Raw genomic sequence first — 23,504 nt, forward strand, 5'->3', positions numbered from 1 at the left:
ATCAGTTTGTCTCCATTCCACATAAAATTAACCCTGAGTTGTGTAGGTGTCATGAAGCAGATACATATCTGCTAGTACAAATAACTATACCACGAAAGGTCACTCAGCTGCTGCTTTTAGAGGTTTGTGATATTTGAGTTGTGTGAACATGGATCTCTGCCATACTCATTCTGGTGAGTAAACTCAATATTTTTACACAGTTAAACAAATCTGTCCTACTAACTAGGGAAAGGTTGACTTAAATTTTCAGTGGTCCAGTCTCAGTCTCTTCCAAACTTACTCTTTTCTCTGCATAGCTGAATCTGCAAATACTCATCCTATGTACTTCAGCTAAATCTTTCACTGGGAGACGGGGGAACAATTCCATTGAAGTCAAAGCAGTTGCTCCCACATGCTGGAAAAGAATTTGACGCTTCTTTTTCTGACTGTAGACAAGGGCTGCTCTAGACGTTTCGCCGCCCCAAGCACGGCGTCATGCCACGGGGGGCATTCTGTTGCTTGCAGGTCCCGCGGCTCCAGTGGACCTCCAGCAGGCATGCCGCCGAAGGCACCCTGTCTGCCGCCCTCCCAGCAACCGGCAGAGCGCCCCCTGCGGCATGCTGCCCCAAGCACACCCCCCATCTGTAGAAATGGAGTTTAAGTTCCAAATTACTGTGATGGATGGTGATACTGCAACGTTTAGAAGTCCTGTTTTAAGGCATATAAGCCAAAATAGAAAATGCTCATGTGTTTATATTTGTGAAGGGCTTTTTTGGGTGAAGATTTTATTGTTCAATACACATTGTTTTCTTCCTCTGTCAGCCACTCCAAGGGGTGGGGGTCCGTTGGTTCTGCTCCCTCCTCTCAGAATGTTAGAAAATCACACTGTCAGCTGCATTTATAGCAAGCACTGGCAATGGCTCCCAGTCCTGATGCAAGATCTCATTGAAATGGTTCAGCAACTCTGGTAGCCATTGGCCTCAGCTTCCCTTCTCCCTCCCCCTAGGCTTAAATTTTCACAGCAAGCCATATGGGTTTCTTGATTTTGGGGATTAAGCATGAGCCTTTGATCACTACAGCCCTTATTTTTGTGCAGCCCAGAGCTCACAAGAGGTGAGAACAGCTTGGACAGTTCTATTTCACATCAGGAAATTATCTGTGATAATCAAGAACCACCGAAGTTCTGCATCTGAAAGTTTCCACTGGTTAAATTCACCCAAGTGAATCTGTTCCTTACTAATCAGAACCGTGTGCACACCAGTTAATTCATAGACTCATAGACTCATAGACTCATAGGTCAGAAGGGACCAATCTGATCATCTAGTCTGACCTCCTGCACAAGGCAGGCCACAGAACCCCACCCATAAATTCAAATCTTGCTGAAAATTATTTGGTGCCACAAATACAGACTATCTTCATGATGTTCATGAATTCACTTACACTTATGTAGTGATTGATCAGCAATGCACTATGGGTCTGATTCTGCACTGCCTCACACACTGAAATGCATAGATAGGAAATCCACTGACTTATTACAAAGACAGATATATAATTCTTTGAGATCAAACTCAGAATAGCAGGTTTGGGAAGATAAATGTGCTTGTCCTCTGTTCTTATCTTATGAGTGACCCTTATTAGATAAGAATATTAATCCACCTCTGGAATAAAATTTCCAAACCTCACTCTCCTTAAAACCACATGCGAAATAGGATTTTTGTTGCTGGCAGAGGCATGGAAACATTTTGTTTGGTCTGAGTGACTGTAAAAGTTTGTTTATACAACACCTAAATTTTTGACCACATTTGAGCTAATATTGTCACTCTTAATGTCCTTGATCAGTCCTTTTTCCAGTTTTCAAATACAATTTAGAGCATAAAGCAAAAAACCAATTCATTGTCTAATTGGAATGATTTTTGAGTGTGTCTATGTGAAAGAGTTAAACTACCTATATATTTTACTAGCGATGAAACAATATAGTTTGGAAAAAAAGTAGTGCTGTAAAAAATATTATCAGCATTCAGTCTGTATGCTGCAGTCGGTTGGTAAATCTACAGGATTTTGGTGTTTCTGTACAAAGACTAATTACATTTGCTTTGTTACTTTCTACATAGTTGCAATGAGCACACAAATATACAATGGTGGCATTCCTATCCAAGCATTTCAGTGATTTTGTACAAAACATTCAGGCTTTTTTTTTTCTTGAGTTAGTTCTTCTCTGTCAGCCGAAGACTGCTCTGACATTTTTCTTTATGTAACGAGATGCACATTAATTTTTTTCACTTCTAATAATCAAACCAGTAGCACAGGGGCACTAAAGGGCTCTACAAACAGCCATGCTGTACGTTTTCTGTGTTTGCATTAAATGGGATGATCAGGTATTTTTTGACACAGCAGAGTAGAGAATTACTATGCTGGCAATAACACAGAATAGGGGTTGAATCAGCATTCAGTGGACCATAGTGGGGAGTTCAAAGGTGGCTTTTCTATGAGATTTCTGCTCCCCAATCCTAGCAGTGGGGAGAAACCAGTTTGGCTCCATGTAAATTAGAGTGGCAGTTGTACTCCTTATAATGATACCCTATGGGCCTTTATACCAGTCAAATAATACCAGAGGGCAGCATGACATACTCCAACACACTCCATGCACCAAGATGCTGTAAAGGGATGGTGCAGACCCAGCTATGCTTGCTCTATGCCAGTCGGAGATTTCCCCCTCACTGGCGGAATCTTCATTAAGGGCAGCTCAAGTTTACTTTGGCTACCAAAATGTTGCAAATTGGATTGCATGGGACAGGACTTGGTCCAGGGTGGCTGCCATATGATTCTGCTATCCCTTCATTTTCTTCCAATTTTCTTAAATTTAGTGTTAAGTATTGGGCTCTAATTAGCACCTGCTCTATTGTTCAGCCAGATTTTTTTTAAAAGGTGAAGTCAATAAATGAGCACTTCTTTTTTTGGTCCATCCCAAGGAACTGGTGCAGTTGAGCAGTGCCAATTCAAATAATTCCACCTAGAATCCATTCTACTTCTGCTAGTTACTATTAAACACTTCCCTGCCCCCTCCAAGGAAACAGCAGTGTAATAGTTTACACACATACACCTCTACCCTGATATAACATGACCCTATATAACATGAATTCAAGTATAACGCGGTAAAGCAATGCTCCAGGGGGGGCGGGGCTGTGCACTCCTTCGGATCAAAGCAAGTTCGATATAATGCTGTTTCACCTATAATGCGGTAAGATTTTTTTGACTCCCGAGAACAGCGTTATATCAGGGTAAAGGTGTATTTAAACTACCTCTCCCAGCCTTGAAATTGTGTTATAAAGTAGGAGTCCATTACTATGCAATGGCAGATACTGGCACTTCTTTGAGGCTATTTTAAGCCTTGCTTGCTAGTTTATCAAGATTCTAGTAGGCGCCATCTTCAGCCCTGACTTGCAAAGACCTTGCCAGAACACAGTGGCTTTGAATCTCCTCTAATTTACCCTCCAGTGTAAACTGGGAGTAAAGGCACTGAAGTTAGCAGAGCCACGTGGCTGTGAGAAGAGAGTCAGAATTGTTGACTCTGCTTCTTGGCATCATCAACTGCCTATTCCAATTTGCACATATTACCAGAAAAGGAAAACAGAAGCTTTTTTGTAACTAATCAATACAACTCAAAAAATAATCTGTACAGTCTATGTCATAACTGGAATTAATATGCCAGCTTTCATCACTCTGCTTTCATTTGTATCTGCCTGATAACTGCCACCAACAGACAAAATGATCAGTTGGTGGGTCAGTTTAACTGAAATGCTGAGAATGCAAAACAAGCTTAGGCTGAGCCATTAGAAGTGCTCAACAAAACAATATACCTTGAGCCAATGACGCTCACTAGACACCAACATCGCTGGGTGCCTCTCTTGCAGAAGCACACATCCCTTACTAGAATGTATGCAATACTTGTTTGGTCCATGTCCCCAGAGTTACTGTGCCATGAGCCACTTACAAGACACACTTCCTGCTGACATCCTGTAACCTCATGGCTGGCTGGTCCATAACGATAGGAGCTACAGCCAGTTTACCCTGATGGTGCATTTATTATATTGTCAGTGACTGCCTTTAGAGCACATATGCACCTTTATTTAATAAGAGAAAATGAGGAAAGGTTTGGGGAGGGGCATTATTTTGCTCATTTACATACTTATAATTACTAATCCAGGTACATCTGTTTCCAAGTGATAACTGAACTAGGCAGTTGTCTCATTTAACTCAGTAGGTCCTTTATGTGTCCTGTTATTCTACTATTCTAGCTCTATAAATGTGGAGTTAATTGCTTCCTTTGTAATATGCAGACTGACACAGGGAACTGTTATGTTCTAGTGCTTTGGTTTCATTCAGATTATTCAGGGTGCCAAATAACTTGGATCATATAACATGTGTTCATAGCATTTTTGCTTGTCATAGGCAGTTGAATAGCAAGGTGTTGAAACCATGTTCTCTAGTTCCCTTTTCATTCTCCCCCCTATACTCTCAAATCACTGTTCAGCTCATACAGAGAGGTGCCCTCTGCAGGTAATTCTATATAGCACTGATATACAGATCAAATATCATCCCAAGAATGTTTTCCAGTCAGTTTCTAGATTCTATTTAAACCTTATTCATTGTCACCCTATCTGGGGAGACGTTAAGACATCCACAAGAAACATTTTCTGGTGTCACGTCTGAAGCTTGTTATCCCTCAAATGAACAATTGCTCACATCATGAGTCTTCTTATACATTCACAGTAATAAAAGGTACTTTTTGTTATCTCTCTGCAATTTTTTTGCACTCTTACCACCAGGAAAAAAAAATCAACTCTTCACAAATTCTGGATAAGCCCTCCCCCATACCTTTTGATCCATTGGGCCAAAAGCAGCCATTAATTGTGATTCCCCCTCATTAAGCTGCCTATGGAGATCATGTAGAAACCACTGTTGCATTATGGATTTCTCTTTTGGTTGTATGTGTTGTTTTGTTTGTTTATTTGTTTGGTTGCTTTTTTTTTCCAGAGGAGCACCAATAAATCTGGACCTTATAAAATGCAGCTATCGGTATTTTGTTTCGGTACGTTAGCTATGATGTATTACACCTGCCAATTTTGTTGCATTCACGGATCTTGCATAGTTTCTGGATACTCAGTGTCTGACATTTACCATCAATACAGCACCAATTAATTTTAAAATACAACTTAGTTGTTATTTGTGCAAGAATTCCCAGCTAATTGGTTAGTGCATGAGCACAGCATATTGAATTATTCACATGCTGTGTGTGTGTGGGTATCTGGGAGAAAAGCAGCACATAATTCATCACTATTAATGCCATTTTAACTTTTGATGCTTTGCTTGAGAAGATTTCAGCTGACTAGATCTTAATATCTGCTGGAAATACTTTGGTGAAATCAGCAGCAACCTGACCAGCTTATTGGTATAGTAATAACAAAAGTTTTTGCTTAGACTGCAACTCAGCAACCTAAATAGAGCACTCTTTCCCCATCCCCCCCAACTGAGGGTTGGGGAAAGCTGCATATCAGGTTTCAAACACTTTCTCTTTTAAAGAGCGCAGTTGAGTATTTGCATTGCTGGGTATCCAGATGCACTGGAGGGGGAAGAAGTTAGTCTTTGATAACTACTTTTATTTTTTTAAGTATAATCGTCTCATCACTACTAAATTGTTTTTTAAGAGAACCCCTACTACCCAAAGCAATCCAGCCAGCAAAACAACTTCTCTAGAAAACAAATGTTTAACAAAAATAATTGTACCCAACTTGTTGAAACATGTCAGTAGTTCATATAATAAAATCAACAGGATTTTCTACTGGCTCTCACCCTTCTAGTTATTTACAGGTGTGCCAAACTCAGCTGTGAATGGTAGCATTTTACACTTACATGGCTCATATGTAAGTGACTACGCAAAGTGCAGGGCAGTTGAAAATCAGGACGGTTATACTATATTACTGTATGTAAGCTCTACAGAAGAGTGGCTGCAGAATACTAAAGGAGTCCAAAGGAGAATGATGATGATTGTCTAGCTCTTGCATTTGTGAGTCTGTTTCAATAAAGAATTGAGTTTAGATTCTGATTCTGCTTTGAAAAGTCACCTTTGTCTGTCTTGTCCTCGTCCATCCCTCCACGAATGCAAGTTGACATCACACCTTTCTGTTTTGTTGCAAGCACATTCTTTCCATTTCTGGCCAAATAATTTTGTCATGGGATCGGCCCAGTGCATTTTTGGTCTGCCAGCGATTGCTTGTAGTCTCTGGGGATCCAGTCACTGATCATAGAATCCTAGAATATCAGGGTTGGAAGGAACCTCAGGAGGTCATCTAGTCCAGCCTCCTACTCAAAGCAGGACCAGGGTTGATGAGGGTTGTCAACCTATTGTCTTGAGGACTACATGACCTGCCTATCTTCGCTTTGCATCATACATCACCTGCACTACATTGGTCACCTCTGTATGCCTTCTAATCTCCTCATTCGGTACATGATCACAGAGCGATATCTTGCACATTCACCTTTCCATTGCTCTCTGGTAACAACCAATTTTTCTTCCTCTGCTTTCATCATTGATCAGCTTTCTGCTCTGTATATTATTGCTGGCAGAACAGCGGAGTTAAACAGTTCTTTCCTTTTCTTCATGGGCAGTTCATCATTGGTTAGAGACATCTTTATTTTGTTGAGACTTGCCCATCCCGCCTTTCACCTCCTACTGCATAATGCTTGTTCCCCCAAGAAATCAGCTCCCTGTGGCTACATCTACACTATACACCACTAGCGGTGGCATGTAGGGTAAGGGTATCTACAACTGCAGTGAAAACAAGCTGTGTCCATGCTGCAGTGTGTCAGGTGTCAGTGAAAGGCTCTCCAGCAGAGGACAGGCTGAGCCTTTGCCCACTGCCTCCCCCCGCCAGAGTCTTTCCCTGCTGCTAGAGACTTTCCTAGTGTTGGGGTACGGCTCCAGCCATTGGGAACTGCCCCAACCTTTACCCACTGCCTCCCCTGCATTTTGAGGAAAGGCTGTGGCAACAGGACTCTATACTGCTGAAAATAGCAGTGTAGATGGTGGGGACATGGCTTGGGCATGTATTCAGGTACATACCTTTACCATTTAGGTGTGTCCTTACTCACCTAAGCCAGGACTCACTACCTGCCCTGCTAATCAGCATGCAGTGTTGACTTATCCCCTTGGAGTTTTGAGTCAGACTTATAGCAGTGGGGTGTGTGTGTGACCAGCTTTGAGTACTCCTTAGTACTGAGAAGGCTACACAGCAATAGAAGAGAAAGCTGGGTTCTGTTCTGGCTCAAACATCACAAAAGTGGTTAAATTCAACTGAAGGGCCAAATTCTGGCCTCGTACACCTGGGTGCCCACACTGAGAACAAGAGGATTTCCTGTAAGGGAACAGGCAAGAATCTGAAGAAAATAGAGTTGTTCAAATGTAAGTGGCCACCAGATTTGAATTTTGTGATCTATAGTAGTGCTGAGATATAGATCAGAAGCAACCCAGCTTCTTTTTCAACTCAGAGTGACTAATTTTTTTTTCAGGACCAGCAGTTAAAGCATCCTTTTAACTTCCACACTGAGCAATTTTGATCTCAAACATGAAATCCTATAGTGCCATTTTTACAGGGTTACCTTTCAAAGTACAACATGCTATAATCCTCCTTTCCTATACCTGTCAGAATACAGCAATCTACACTATTGCATTTTGTTTTAATGATTTTTTAAATCAAAATATAGTGCTCAAATGAAAAGACAGAGTATTGAGTAAATGAGGTACTTTGGTACAAGTCAGTTCATTTTCCTTTAGAAGCCTTTGCTTGTAACTCAATAGGTGACAATTTGCAAGAGAAATGGGCAGGATTAAATGAAAAATAATTAACTTCCCTCAAAAAAAATGCCTTCTGAGGCCTGGGCTACACTAGCGGGGGAGGGGGAGATTTCAAACTAAGATACGCTACTTCAGCCACACTATTCACGTAGCTGAAGTCGAAATATCTTAGTTCGACTTACCTGGCCATCTCACAGTGGCGAGTCAACTGCCGTGGCTCCCCCATCGACACTGCTTACTCCTCCTGCCGAGGTGGAGTACGGGCATCAATTAGTGGATCGATTTATCGTGTCCAGACGAGAGGCGATAAATCAATCCCTGAAACATCGAATACTACCCGCCAATCCGACGGGTAGCATAGACGTACTCTTAGATGTACTAATTTGTTTTAGTAAAATTAAAGCCTTCCAAAAATAACACTGAACCCTAAACAAACTCTAGTTTTCTTTTAGATTTGGAAAAGATCAATTACATTGGAGAACTGCAACTGCCCCCTCTGTCTCTTATGTTAACTAGATTTTAAACTCCCTGGGCGGGGACCATCTCTTTTTGTTGTGGGTTTGCACAGCACCTAGGATAACAAGTGCCTGGTCCATGACCAGGGCTCCGGGGTGCTGCTGTAATACAGATGATATGAGCTCAAATAAGGCAATGCTGAAGTGATTTACACAAGATCATATAACAAATGTCACTGAAGTAACCTAGGCTGGAGATTTGACTTGCCTCTGAGTTTAGTGTTAGGTGCAGTTATGCCCCCGATGAAGAGGAAATTTGTTGCCATTGGTCACTCTCAACCGTATTCCCGAATCCTTTGGCACTGGTTGTAGTGATGCTATCAGGTGGTACAAAGGATTTGGGACTAGAGCTGTCTTTATCTCCTCTGGTCTGTATTTAAGGTCTCTGTTTCTAGTCTTCTGTCTCTAGTTCCTTTTCTATGCCCCCTTATTTTTCTTGCCATTCTTTGACTTTCTTTGAGCCCCACTTTTGCCCTTCATATATCTTCCATTTTTTTCTGTGCCTCTATTTCCTTTTTATGGTCACTGCAAGATCAGCTGCAGTTATATGAAAGGAATGGGTTCAGCTTTGTCTGCAGAGGGAAACTGAGGAGTAATCAATTTTCCTCTGCATCAAACAGTTTAGGGAGCTGAGAAGGGAAACTGAGTAGGATTGTTAGAGTCCTTTCTTCTTTGCAGCCAGTTCCCCGTAGAGTGTAATACTGGAGGAAATGGATTAACTCGTCATTTCCTTCTGCTTCAAGCTCTTCAGAGAGACAGAGCCATCTGCACAGGCAACTGGCTAGTGTTCTTTGGAAGTTTCCTCTTGTGGACAGCCCTATTAAGTGCCTCCTTTGATATTGTGCTTTAAGAAGTCTATCCCTGAAACTGGCTCTGCTTCATTAAAATTTAGTCTAGTCTGGTGACATATGTCCTCTGGATTCTACATGAAAATAACTTTTTCCAAATGGCTTTTCTCTCTAGCCAATAAATTTATAAGTAAAACAGTAGCTACTGTTTGTTCACTTGCACAATACGCCCGACTGTGTTTTTATGATCTCTGGCTTCAATAATAAAAAGTAGTACAAATCTCATTCTTAGAGATCTGCTTACATTATTGATGATCCTGGTAAACAAACAGGAAAACAAATGAAAGAGGGCCAGTTTGGCTTCTGCTTTAATCATAACACACACAGTGTGGAAAAGCATCTGCCAAATGGAAAAGGTACACAACAAACCGAGCAATAAAGAAGAACATTGGCAGGGCAGCTTCTAACCTCAGTTCCAAAGACTGCCAAAATTCATGTCTCTGTTGATGAATAAGGATGGGTTCTAAACTGAATGCAATTCCAGATCATTCCCCTTCTATCCCTGTATTTGTAACACTATACCAAATATATAGAAGCTTGCAGGTAAATACTCTCGAACACTGCCCTATCCATTGAAATGAAAATCCCTTTGCTGATCCATTTTCCATAATATTTATTTGTGTACCCTTCTGGTGCTGAGGTTTTAATAGGGCAAAGCAATTTTTACTGGCTCTTCCAGAATAATAGATTGCTCTAATTTTGTCATTTTAATGAGTTCTTCAGATGTTTGCTGGAGATTAGCACTGTTTAGCATATTAGGCACGGAGTTGAAAGGCGTCTGTTGTTTGGAAGGTAGGCATATTGAGAGCTCTTGCCTATAGCAAAAAATATGTTTTGGTCGCTCGTATGGTTACATAAAATAGCATAAGCTATACTTAAGGGATTTTTTTAGTTGATTTCAAACAACTGAGCAATTCTGACTTTAACTGCAGCTGTCTGTGTTTACTATTCCTGGGAGATATTGTAACCTCTTGGACTTTGATTATAAACATTTAGAAAATGTCAAATTAAACAACATATGTAGGGCTTGGGAAAAGAATAGTGGGCTAGAATAAGTTTAAACAATATGTCACCCAGTGCAAATATAGCCTTAAGTCAGTAGTACTTCAGGGACATTATCCTCTGCTTATTTGGTGGCATATGTGAAGTGAGTTTGGTGGTCTGTCTTCTTCCTGGAAGATCATCAGTATGGATCACTAAATGGCACCCTTTTTGATACATCCACAGAGATCACACAGAATGAATGGAGACTGACCTACTCTCTTCCCTCTACAGGTGAACCTCAGCATTGCCAGGAGAATATGGGAAGTGCTTACTGCCCAATCTTTGCTGCTCTACAGATAAACAGAGACTTCAAACTCATGGCAGTCCACCTGGCATCTTTCATGAGTACTATGTTGACTTAATTTTTATGTCATAAATGTACTATAGATTTGTATAGTGTGTTTAGCCTAGGTACCTCTTCAAAAGTATTAGAGGTAACATCTCCATGAATTAGGGTTACTGTATTGCTGGGAACGGTAACAAAATGAAATAGAGTCAGTATCTCAGTTACTCTAATGACCCCTAAGAAGCCAATGTATTTTGGGAGTGTTACTTTGCATAACTAATCTTTCTTCTTAGAGTAGTTCTCTTTGCTGGAAAACCACGGTGGGAGTTTAGAGTTTGGGTTGTATTTTCATACTTTCTGAATTTTTGTTGTGTGATTGAAAAATTGGGTTTCTCCTTAGCTTTTGAAATAGCAAATATAATGGAAATGATACAGGATGTTTAGTGCCTAGGAATAACTTCCTCCTACTCTGGTTGGAAGAGTAAACGTGCTTTATGATTTGAGGTGTCCAAATGACATATTATAGATAACTGAGCCATGGATTTCTTCCACTTATGTCTCAGCTAAAGAAGCTTGAGGGGCTAAAGTAAATTAACATTTAAAAATAAAACAACCAAGCTACTCATCTTTCAGCATTTTGGCAATGCTATTTTGGTACACCCTTCCCATCTTTGATTTAAAATGGGAACATTTTCTTTTCTCAGCAGGAAGAAGTAAGAAGCATATACCTGGGATTTTCTGTGTTGGGCAGCCAGTCAGAGTGCAGGGTTTTACAGTAGTGAATCAGAATGGAGGCAATTTGTATAAATGTCTATACTGCATCAGTCTGTACTGGCTGATGCAGTACAGACAAAGCAAGGCCCCAATAGCCTGTCTGTCTGTCTGCAAATAGAGCTGCCATTTTGTGTTGAAGAATTGATGGAGTATATTGGAGCAGGTCACACACCAGTCTCCTTTAGATACTTCCGTTTTTAACCCTAATCCATAATGAAGGTGTTCCAGATTGAAATGACATAGTTGTCTTTGTGTAACGAAAATACATTTACTAGTTTATTGAGAGAGAAATTCTATCTTCATGCAAATCCCTCAAACCTAACACTATGGGGAGACTGAGAGAAATTGTCCTTACATCCAGCTCTGAATTTTTCACTCCAGACAGCACTTGGCAGCAATGCTTCTGTGCATTTATTGATCAGCATGCATTGATCAGCAATGATTCCCAGCAGCACTGCTCAAAACCTCTTCACTGAAAGAAAAAAAAGTTTGACAAAAATGGCTTATTTTCTAAACTAAGATGTTGGTTTCTGTCCACTTTGTTCTTTGTGAAAAACCCTTTATTTTTATTTCAAAATGGAAAATTGTTTGGGTTTGGTTTTTCCCTGAAAAGGAGTAGTGGGGGTGGGCAGTGGTTAAAAACCAGAAAATTGTTTCCCAGCTTTTCTATTATTTTTTTTTCCCCTCACAGATCCTCTGCCAGGCCTCTGAGCTGGTTTGCCCAGCTCTTTGAAGCAAGAGTTACAACAGATCAGAGCAGGAGAGGAAGATCACCAATTTTGGCAATTCACCGGATATGTCTACACTGGAGCTGGAAGGTGTAATTTCATGCTCAGATAGATATACCCGTTCTAGCTCTGGTTGAGTTTAGCATGCTAAAAATAACTGTGTAGCCATGGCAGCACAAGCGGTGAAACAGGCCAAGTATGAAGCCATCTGAAATCCTGTGTATGTACTCTGGGTGACTAGCTTGGCCCACCACTCATGCTGCTGCAGCTACACTGCTACTTTTGGCACATTTTGTGCTATCAGAGCTAGCACGAGTCTGTCTGCTTGAGCTGGAAATTACATTTTCCAGCTCCAATGTAGACATAATTGTCGACTGATAGTCTTGAGGCTCCTAGTTCAGGTAGGAGAATCAGAAGAGCCTCATAGAATATTAGGGTTGGAAGACACTCAGGTGGTCATCTAGTCCAATTCCCTACTCAAAGCAGGACCAACACCAACTAACTCATCCCAACCAGTGCTTTGTCAATCCGGGCCTTAAAAACCTCTAGTGATGGAGATTCCACCACCTCCCTAGGTAACCCATTCCAGTGCTTCACCACCCTCGTAGTGAAACAGTGTTTCCTAATATCCAACCTAAATCTCCCCCACTGCAACTTGAGACCATTGCTTCTTGTTCTGTCATCTGCCACCACGAGAACAGCCTCTTTGAAACCCCACTTCCAGTACTTGAAGGTTGTTATTAAATCCTCCCTCACTCTTCTCTTCTATAGACTAAATAACCCCAGTTCCCTCAGCCTCTCCTCGTAAGTCATGTACCCCAGCCCTCTAATCATTTTTGTTGCCCTCTACTGGATTTTCTCCAATTTGTCCACATCCCTTCTGTAGTGTAGGGACAAACTGGACAGAGTACTCCAGGTGTGGCCTCACCAGTGCCAGATAGAGGGGAATAATCACTTCCCTCGATCTGCTGGCAATGCTCCTACTAATGCAGCCCAATATGCCGTTTGCCTTCTTGGCAACAAGGGGCACACTGCTGACTCATATCCAGCTTCTCATCCACTGTCATCCCAGGTCCTTTTCTGCAGAACTGCTGCTTAACCCGTCGGTCCCCAGCCTGTAGCGGTGCATGGGATTCTTCCTTCCTAAGTTCAGCACTCTACACTTGTCCTTGTTGAACCTTGTAAATGTCCGCTGTTGAGGTTCGCCCCTCTCTGGGGTGGCTGGGAGCCAGGCCACCTCACTACACGAGTCCAGTGCACTGGTGAATTAGCCTGGTGGGTCAGGAAACGGCCAGGAGCTCAGGCCCTCAGGCAGGGCTGAGCCAATAGTCTCGTCTTGGAGGTCCAGGCCCTAGGTCGGGTGGGGCAACAAACAATAGTTCAGGGCTCAAACCCTCAGGCAGAGGCTGAGCAAACAATTCAGTAAATTAAGTCCAGGCCCTAGGTCAGGGCGGAGCAGCAAACAGTAGTTCAGGGCTCAGACCCTCAGGCAGGGGCTGAGCAAACAGTTCAGTAAGTTAAGAAGCCCAGGCTCCTGGGCCTGAGCGCTGGGGCAAGAGGGAGACTGCCACCCGTGAGTGGGGTGGCAGGGGGGACGCAGGACCACCCACTCCTCTGCATCCCAGCCCGGGGCCCTAACAGCGGCAGGCAGCCTGCTGCTGTGTCAGTGGGGATCCTGGCCGCAACACACTGACATTGGCTCTGGGTGTGCTGCAGCCAGACTAGGGTCGGCCTGCCCCCAGACTATTTCCGACCTCCCCCTCTACCGTTACCTCTGTCTCAGCGGCTTCTTCCTCAGTGTCCCACACCATGGGCTCCTCAGGATACTGAGCAAGGGGTAAACTGGGCAGCTCCTCGGGGTCCCTTTGTACAGGCCGGCCTAGGAGCTCTTCCAGCACCTGGTAGGCAACCAGGCTCCGCAGGTATGGCCAGTCCTCGGGTCAGTCGCAGGCAGCAGGAGTCTCCCCAGCGGGAGCTAGGGCACCAGCGTCTCGCCTCTCCGGCGGCCAGGCAGCTTCTGAGCCCTGAGGCTGGGCTTTTATACTTCCTGCCCTGCGCCTTGACCTCTGGGGGGCGGGCACAGGCTCCAGTGATTCTGCCCACTTTGGCGTCTGTAGGGACTCGTCACTCTCTGGGGCGGCTGGGAGCCAGGCTGCCTCCCTACAAACCTCATCAGATTTCTTTTGGCTCAATCACCTACCAGTGAAAAGGTAGGAGGGGAGAGCACTCTGAAGAGTGCTGCACTCCCCAAAGTCTATGGAAGATCAAGGAGGGGAACATCTGCTCCCAGTTAATGTAATCCATGCTGGTTGAGTGCCTAGTCACAAGGCTTTGTGCAGCCAACACCTCAGAAAATCCGTGGTGCTGAATGATGTCAAGACACACACCTTGTCACATCATTGTGTTGCCAACTCATGATTTTTTGGTGAGTGACGTGATTTTGGCTGTGACTAGAGCCAGTCTGACAATGATCAGAGAAGCTCCAGCCTTCAAGGGACCTTGAGCTCTGCTTGGGGAGGGGGAACCCCTTCTGCATGGCTGCCTACTTCACTTCCCCACCACCTGTGGGTAGAGCTGCCAGTCAGAGATGCTGAGGAAGGAGGCAGAGTCCTGTCTCCCTTGTCTCATGAGCTGACGCCATTGTCATGGGGGGAAGGAGAAGAAGGAGCCCAGTAGGCAGCTCAGGTAAGCTCCTCTCCCTCTTCCCCTCTGGCTTTTCTGCCCCTGTCTTCTCAACACCAGGTCTGGCAAAGGGGTGAAGAAACCCTAGAGCTGTCCCCTGGAGCAGTCTGGAAGTGAGGGAGGAGACTCCTCTGCAGGCACACCAAGCTTGGGGGGGGGGGGGTGAAGAACACCATCAGCTTCAGGAGAAGCTGAGTTGAGGTGGGAAGGGATGAGGGAGCAGAACTGATGGGAGGATGGGTGGAAGCTGGGCAGATGTGGAGCAGACGTAGAACTGATGGAGGATCTTGTGGGAGGGGGAGGACAGCTTGATTTAGAGGTTAGGCAGAATAAATTGCTGGGCAGGGGTCAGGGTGATGTGAGGGTGAGAGCTCCTGCAGTGGAAACCAAAATCACCTTACCCAATAAATTTGTGTGGGCAATACTAATTGTTTCATACACCCAGAAGGGAAAGGGTTGGAGTAGTTCAAAAATCAAAAAGACCAAACTCCACAATCTTTGTTTAAAAAAAAAAAAAAAGATTGGGGGGAGTGGAGGTTTCTGACTCAGGGTTGGCAATACTGTAATTATCTCTCCGTTTCTGTGCATCAGGACACAGTCCTCTGAAATCCCTCTGTCTTGCTGGGATGATGTCAAAGGATACATTGTGACTAGTTTTCATGATTTAATCACAAATAATGTGATCTTGCTTTGCTAGAGACAACCTCGAGGCAACAAGTTTCTCTCACAATATTTACAGCCCTTCCCAGGGAAAAACTCCCTCTGACTAGCTGTCTTCCCCTCTTCCCTGCTTCCTGGGGAAGAGCAGGCAACCAGGGCTATTGTGGGAGACAGGCTGAGTGCTTCTAAAGACAAAGACAATGCCAACATTTCAAAGTTGGTTTTCATTCTGAATTGGAATGAAAAGTCAAAATTTCACAGTTTACTGAAGATCGGAAATTCAAACAGTTATTTTGGAATCATCCAGATGTTTCCTTTTGATAATGTTGAAGCATAATTAAAAGTAAAATATAATTTTGTTATGAAGTGGGTGAAACTTGTTTATGGGTTGAGATAATAGCTCATTTAAACTGATGTGTGAATGCACCCTTCCTTTAACTTAGTTGTGAGACAAAGTGCCACACCTAAAACAAGGACTGCATCTGCCCAGAAACTAACACCATGTGGATGAAAGATTCTACTGGGTATTGTGGCCTGTTTGTGTGTGTGTGTGTGTGAGAGAGAGAGAGAGAGAGAACACATAGGCTTTGTCTACACTATGCAGCTTTTAGTGACACGGCTGTGCTGATACAGCCGTGCTGCCAAAAAGTGCATAGTATAGTCGCTGTTTGTTGGCAGGAGAGAGCTTTCCTGCTGACAAAAAATGTCCACCCCCAACAAGTGGCAGCAGTTTTGTCAGTAGGAGAGCTCTCACATCGACAAGGGGTGTGGGATTTCACACCTCTGAATGACAAAAACTTTTGTCGTTCAGTTGCCAGTGTAGACAAAGCCAGAGAAACTGAGAACAGTCAAGAACAGAGAGGCAAAAAGCAAGAAAGCCAAGCAGTAGCCTTTGGGCCATGTGAAAAGCTAAAGAGAGATTTGGGGATTGATGCTGGCTAAAGAGGCTTGGGACTGTAAGCGAAGGCTATATCTATACCGCGTCAGCACAGCTGTGCCACTGTAAGATCTCCTGTGTAGCCACTCTATGCCGACAGGAGAGCTCTCCCATTGGCCTAATTAAACACACAACTAATTGTGGTAGCTATTGGAGAGAGAGCATCTCACGCTGACAAAGTGCTGTCCACACTGGTGCATCTGTCAGTGTAACTTATGTTGGTCGGGGTTGTGTGGGTTCTTGGGGGTAGGGGGCTATTTCATATCCCCGAGCAACATAAGTTTTACTGACAAAAGGGCTAATGCAGACCTAGCCTAAGAAACTGCATCTTTTGTTCTTAGTTCCTGCTGCATTTGGAGAAACAGGAACTAGTACATTTCTTGTAAATAAACAAGATTGCGTCAAATCAAGATGAATATCAGACTCCATCAATTTCAACTTCCTGTGGGAACATCCCCAGGTCCCTGAAATGTGAATAGCTCTTGGGTCAAAAAGGGGCAATAAGATAATACCATTAAACAAACGTCAAAATGAAATGTGTCTAAATGAAATGTTTTAACCTCATTGAAACTAATAGATTGGTTTCAACTTTCTCTTGTCAAAAGTTTCTGCAAAAATGACAGGGTCCTGTGAAATGTTTTGATTTGATGAAACTGCATCTTCGGGTGGAAAACTGTTGTGAAGTGGTCATCAAGGAGTTAACTGGGTTATTCAGAGCATTGTGAGATGGAGCTATGCTCCTTCCCTCCTTTACTTAATGTAGGTTTTCCCTACTCTTTGTATATAGAATCACAGACAGGTAGGACTGAAAGGGGCCTCAGTAAGTCATCTAGTCCAGTCCCCTGCACTCAAGGAATTAGACCATTCCTGACAGGTGTTTGTCTAACCTGCTCTTAAAAACCTCCAATGATGGAGATTCCATAACCTCCCCAGGTAGTTTATTCCAGTGCTTAACTACCGTGAAAATTAGGAAGCTTTTCCTAGTGTCCAACCTAAACCTCTTTTCCTGCAATTTAAGCCCAGTGCTACTTGTCCTATCCTCAGAGGTTAAGGACAAATATTTTTCACCCACCTTCTTGTACCATTTTATATACTTGAAAACTGTTTTCATGTCTCCCACTCAATCTTCTCTGCTTCACACTAAACAAACCGAATTTTTTCAATTGTTCCTCCTAGGTCTTGTTTTCTAGACCTTTAATCGTTTTTTTTGCTCTCCTCTGGACTTTCTCCAGTTTGTCCACATCTTTCCTGAAATGTGTTGCCCAGAACAGGACACAGTACTCCAGCTGAGGCCTTATTAGTATGACGTAGAGTGGAAGAATTGCTTCTCGTGTCTTGCTTACAACACTTGTGCTGATACATCCCAGAACAATGTTAGCTTTTTGTCTTTTGCAACAGTGTTACACTGATTCTCGTTTAGCTTGTGATCCACTAAAATCCACAGATTCCTTTCCACAGTACTCCCTCCTATGCAGTCATTTCCCATTTTGTATATGTGCCATTGATTGTTCCTTCTTAAGTGGAGTACTGAGCATTTGTCCTTACTCAATTTCATCCTATTTACTACAGACCATTTTTCTAGTTTGTCCAGATCATTTTGAATTTTAATCCTGTCCCCCAAAGCACTTGCAGCCCCTCCCAGCTTGGTATCCTCTGCAGACTTTATAAGTGTACGCTCTATACCATTATTTTAAATAATTGATGAAGATATTGAATAGAACCGCACCTAGGACTGATCCCTGTGGGACTCCTTATATTTGAATAAAGCAGCACATTCCCAATCTGCAGTGCTGTAAAATGTTTCTTGTGCACTGAATGGTCTTTTTACAAAAACTGGCCCATCAATTTTTTTAATGTGTGTTTAAATGACATATTTCTGCGGCTTCTACCTTCCCCTCCCACCCATTGGGCACCCAAGAACTCTCCCCTTGATGCTCCTTCACTCCTTAATTATTGGCCACAAAGTCTCCCACTGGGCCTTCTCTCCTCCTTTGACTGGCCATCTAAATTCACTCTGTGCTATTCTTACCTTGTTCTTGCTGTCCTCTGAGATTCCCCACCCACTGCCCTTTGCTTGTCTCTTTCTTTGCCTTTCTCTCTAAGCCTATATAACTCATACCCTACATGTGCACAATGTATAAAGCAGCAGAGGATACTGTATAGATTTATATGTAGCTTCACCTTCCTTGTTATGTTTTATTTTAAAACACATCAAAGGGTGCCCTGATGTATGTGTGCCCTCTGGTGTGGAGTTTATATTGGTTTAGCTTTTGCTCTTATACATTGTTTGAGAAACACTTATGGAATAAGACTGTAATTATGCAAAGATTCAGAGCAATAGAGTTAAAGTTGCACATGGAACATTAACTGTTGTATTGCCTGACATCTGAGTTCTTAAATTTTGCAAACTTAACTTTTTTTTTAAATGTGATGAGGTTTGGGATATTTTTAAGAGTAAGTAAGTATTAAGTATGATCTGTTGAGGTCTTTGGATAGTGCAGAACATGTGTATATATTTATAATTTACCTAAAGAAGAATTTATTTGAGAAAAGTGATTAATAGATGGAATGGGATTTAAAACTGCAGTGGATTAATCTAGAAGTATTACTGTACTTAAGCAAACAGAGAACACAATAAAAAGTTGGAAATCTGTTCTATCTATTTTACACACTTTGTTCTAAAGGACACCTGAGTTTTGAATTATCACTTGGGATGCAGTTCTGTTTGCTAGCTTGGTATTTCCATACAGGGCTGGCTCTAGCTTTTTGGCCAACCCAAGCAAAGAAAAAACAATAAAAAAAAACCATCAGAGAGCACAACTGCCGAAGGGGGTGGGGGGAAAGCCCTCCCAGAATGCCGCCATGCTGCAATTGTGCCACCCCAAGCACGTGCTTGGTTTGCTGGTGCCTACTAGAGCCAGTCCTGTCTCCGTAGTTTATTGCAACTCTGGTGAAACAGAACTATCTTCATGAACTTATTTTTTGCAACCAATATCCAACATGCAGGGAAGAACAGCTGAATATATTTATATTCAGTACCAAAGCTTGTAAGGTCCAAGCAATTGGAATCTAACCATAGATGAGATATCTTGGTAAACATCAAAAGATCTTTTTCTAGGCTTGTACAGGGATAAGCTTTAAGATGCACAATGTGCCACAGACCTAAGATTAGAATGTATTTCATGATGTTCTCAGAGCCACTCAATGAAATGTTTCCAGCCTGGCAAGAATGTTTGCAGACACTGAGAATTAGTTTCAAAATGGAAAGTGATTATTTGTGTTACCTAGATAAGAAACATCTAAGGCATGAAACCTGACTACAATACATGTTTGTAAAACAGACAAATGGGAAAGAAAAGTATTACTTAATAGTGCTACAACTTTCTATTAAGATTCTGCCACAGGATCCTAGGTAGTGGTGAAAGAGACCTGATGAGAAACACGCGAGTTAACCTTTCTGAATAATATCATCATCTGCAGGAGTTTCCCAGCCATCAGTGCTTGTCCCTGAAGACCATTTGTATTTCACATATTAATATTCATTAGGTGTAACACCATATGTTGCACAGCAGGATGTGCTGCCAGCAGACTGCTTGTCATAAAGCCAGACTTAATAAAGCTTTGTAGAATAAACATTATGATGATAAATACAAAATGACAGGTTAATTAAGACAATCTTAATTGCCATTTTCCATAATAATATTTGTTTAGTATGTATCTGTCTTGGGTGAGTACTTTACTTGTTCAGCTTTCACTCTATATCTTTTTTCTTTCCAGGAGGGAATCTGTACCTTTGTACGATTTAAAGCACTTACTGCCCTGCTTTATTTAACACATTGATTAAAGACTAATAAATTGCTGTTAAAGCTTATACGTATCCAGAGTATAACTCTAATCTTGATAAGTGCAGCAAGAAAGGAAGGAAATAATTTAAAAATATTCTAGTTAGGGAGTCTGTTTTAAAATGCATACATGAAACCATAGCTGAAAGTTTATGGACAGACACCATGCAGACCCATTACACTGAAGACACAGTTTTACACTAACTCTGCTCGGTGAAATAGAGATTCACTATAACTGAAATTGAAGTTTTCCCATAGCAATCCATAGGATCAAATGGGCTTTCATTCTACTTCACTAGAAAGGAATTTTATTATATCTATGTTCTCATACACTGATAATTCCAGTAGAGAGAAAGGACCTTCACGATGTGAAACTATATTATGAATTCATGTGGATAAGTGATACCTATTTCTCTTCTTTCCCAGTGACACTTTCTTGTGGCTGTTGCCAGACTGGCAATAAATAATCTTCCACAAGCATGTAAAGATGACCAGTTTGCAAATTTGCAGAAACTTGCCTGACTTTTTCTGGGTCTGCAAATTAATTTCTATATTGTACATGTTTTTTACTGTGTCACTGTCACAGAACTTTGCCTATTCAAATGACAGAGGAAGATCAGCTGTTATGGACACTTAGGATAACATCCTGCTCCCATTGATGTCAAAGGAAAAATTCCAATTGACTACAGAGGGAGAACTGGATTTTACCCATAGTTTTTACATTTTGATGCCAATTTTTCATCCTGGCCTTAGCCATTTTGCAAGTGTAAGGAATTACAGGCAAAAAATTACCCTCACAATTTAGAACAGTTAGAAAATTAGTCCCAGACTTTGCACTGATTGTGAAGACATCTAAATTAGCTAAATTGTGTCTCAAGTAGAAAACTGCCCACAAAAATTGAAGTCAGTGGATGAAAATATTCTGATATAGTCTAAATACTTTAACCTGTCCTCTGCTTTATTTTAAACATGATTTTAAAGACAAAGAAAATTGTCAGACAACTCTATGAGAGTAACCTCTCCCAAGTAATATATCTCAGACAAATTTATATTAGGATTTTATTTGCTGAAACTACTTTTTCAAATTTACTGCTCAGCTAAACTCACTCTATGGAACTCATTCATTGGAGATCTTTGCAGGACAGTGTTTCAGAAATTCACAATTTGCTAGTTTGAGTCCCCTTTTTATAGATGATCTCCTCCAAAAACGTTTTGGGGGTTAGGAATCATGTCACTGTAAGTTATGAAGAACAAATACATTATTGACAACACCAAAAATTCAAAAATTGAGTCAGACCCTTCCCCCCCCACGCAAAAGCTTAATTGGCTTAAATATAAGATTTTAAAATGATAAGGGTTTTTTTCTGTTTCTTTTTGTGTTGGAGCCTGTAGATGTCATGGTTTAAAGCTTTTCTCCACAACCACAAAGACTAGAGCTTTTTTACAATGAAAAGTGAGATTCTTACACATTCACATGAAAGCAGGAGCTGAAGGTTTAAGAAAAACTTGATTATACTCATGATCAAAATTCTGAGAGTTGGCAGCACTGACCCTAGCAGGCATGGAATAAACCTTAGAAAGATTGTACCTTGTAAAGGAAAGCATTATAAAACATATTTTTATGGTGGGGGAAAAGGTTGTTATATATCCCCTGCAACAAGATAGTGCATTTTAAAAATTCTACTTTATAATCACTTTCCTATCTCCTGCCTGAATATATCTCCCAGAGATACTATGAATAGCTCCCTAGCCTTGGCTTTTTCACTTGATAGTTTCAGATCTGTCTCTGTTTATCTTTAATTTCAAATCACATTTCTTCTCAGATTTCAAAGTTCCCTCTCTGACCCATTTCAGAGATTAGTCTCTGTGCAGGATGTGGTCCCCTCTATCTTTATCTCAGGCTTCGTCCTATCACTTACTTGTCTCTCTTGCTCCAGGTCTGAACCATACTACAACTAACTGTTACTTTCACTGCACCACTTCCACATGCCTTTAATGCATGTGATGCTTTGGGTGACATTCACTCTCATTTCCCTTAACAGCACCTAGGGGTAGTGGTGAATAAAAGGTCAGTCTCCCTCTTGCCCAGCCTTAAAGGGATAGCACTAAAATGGAAACAATTTCCCCATCAAAGTTCAGTTTGACTGGGAAATTTTGACTCAGATGTTCTCCCAGACAATTTTCTATGACAGTAGCTGAATCAGATAAAGAAAAACAAATGACCGGAACCTCAGCCCAAATCTTAAATTAAACTCGGTATTTTGTTTAGTTTACAAAATATTCATGTTAGCACCCCATCTCTCATGCACACACATCCTTTCCTTGAAGAAGAAATCAATCTTGAGTGTCAGTGGGATTGAGAAACTAATAGACCAGCTGTTGCTTATACATTTCTTGACTTCTGGAGGGTTTCTGTTAGAGTCCGGCCAATGTAGTCTAGGCTGTTTATGACATGGGAAAGCCTCAGGGCAAAATGCACCTGGATTCAAAAATGCAACCAAAACCCTGAAGACAAGATACCAGAACACCATGAGGAAATCTAGCTAAAGCTGGTAGGGTTGGGAGACATTGTAATGGCTGAGGATAGGTAGTAGGATGGAATAAGGAAAGAAACAATGGGTAATGTTTCCCTCTGAGAAGGTGATGAGAGTGGGAGGGCAGCGTGCTCTTTTCAGGTAAGTAGAGTCCTGCAAATCCATGGATACCCGCAGACCGTTTCTGCAGATGGTGGATTGGATGCAGATACAGTATCTGTGCAGGGCTCTAAATATAAGATCTCAAAGGCAGGGAAGCGAGACTGACTTTCTCTGCAGAAGTAGCTGCAGCACATATACTAAAATTGGAACAATACAGAGAAGATTAGCATGGCCCCTGCGCAAGGATGACACGCAAATTCGTGAAGTGTTCCATATTTTTTTTCTCCAACTGACCTGATAGGGCAGAAATTAATCACTTGCCTTCACACCCCTCCTACACCCCTAGCACCTGCACCTCCTCCTTCTGCACCCCAACCCCTACACTGTGCCCCCTTTTTCTCTAAACCTTGCACCCCTTCCTGCACTCAACTGGGGACACGGACCTGGAGTCACGGAGTGCCTGCTGTCATTGTTCCTCTTCCCCATCACAGCCTCTTGTGCCTCTCACCCCTGCACCCCCCTCCTGTGCCCACGTGGGGAAACTCACCTAGAGTCACAGCGTACCTGTCATTGTTCCTTGCTCCCCTCCTCACAGCCCCCGTAGGAGGCTGACATGCCACGTCGAGAGATGTTGAGGCTCAGCCCAGGCAAGCCAGGGCAAAAATTAAGCACTTTAGCTCTGCAATATATTCCACTTGCATGAATCCACAGGGAGAACAGT

General features: G+C 42.2%; 1 pseudogene; it reads left to right on the forward strand.

Moving 5' to 3' along the window:
• Positions 1-22,962: 22,962 nt before the first annotated feature.
• LOC127043416 (uncharacterized) lies at positions 22,963-23,063 on the forward strand (annotated as a pseudogene).
• Positions 23,064-23,504: the final 441 nt, after the last annotated feature.

This window comes from Gopherus flavomarginatus, chromosome 1, assembly GCF_025201925.1.
Source record: "Gopherus flavomarginatus isolate rGopFla2 chromosome 1, rGopFla2.mat.asm, whole genome shotgun sequence".
NCBI classification, from domain to species: Eukaryota; Metazoa; Chordata; order Testudines; family Testudinidae; genus Gopherus; species Gopherus flavomarginatus.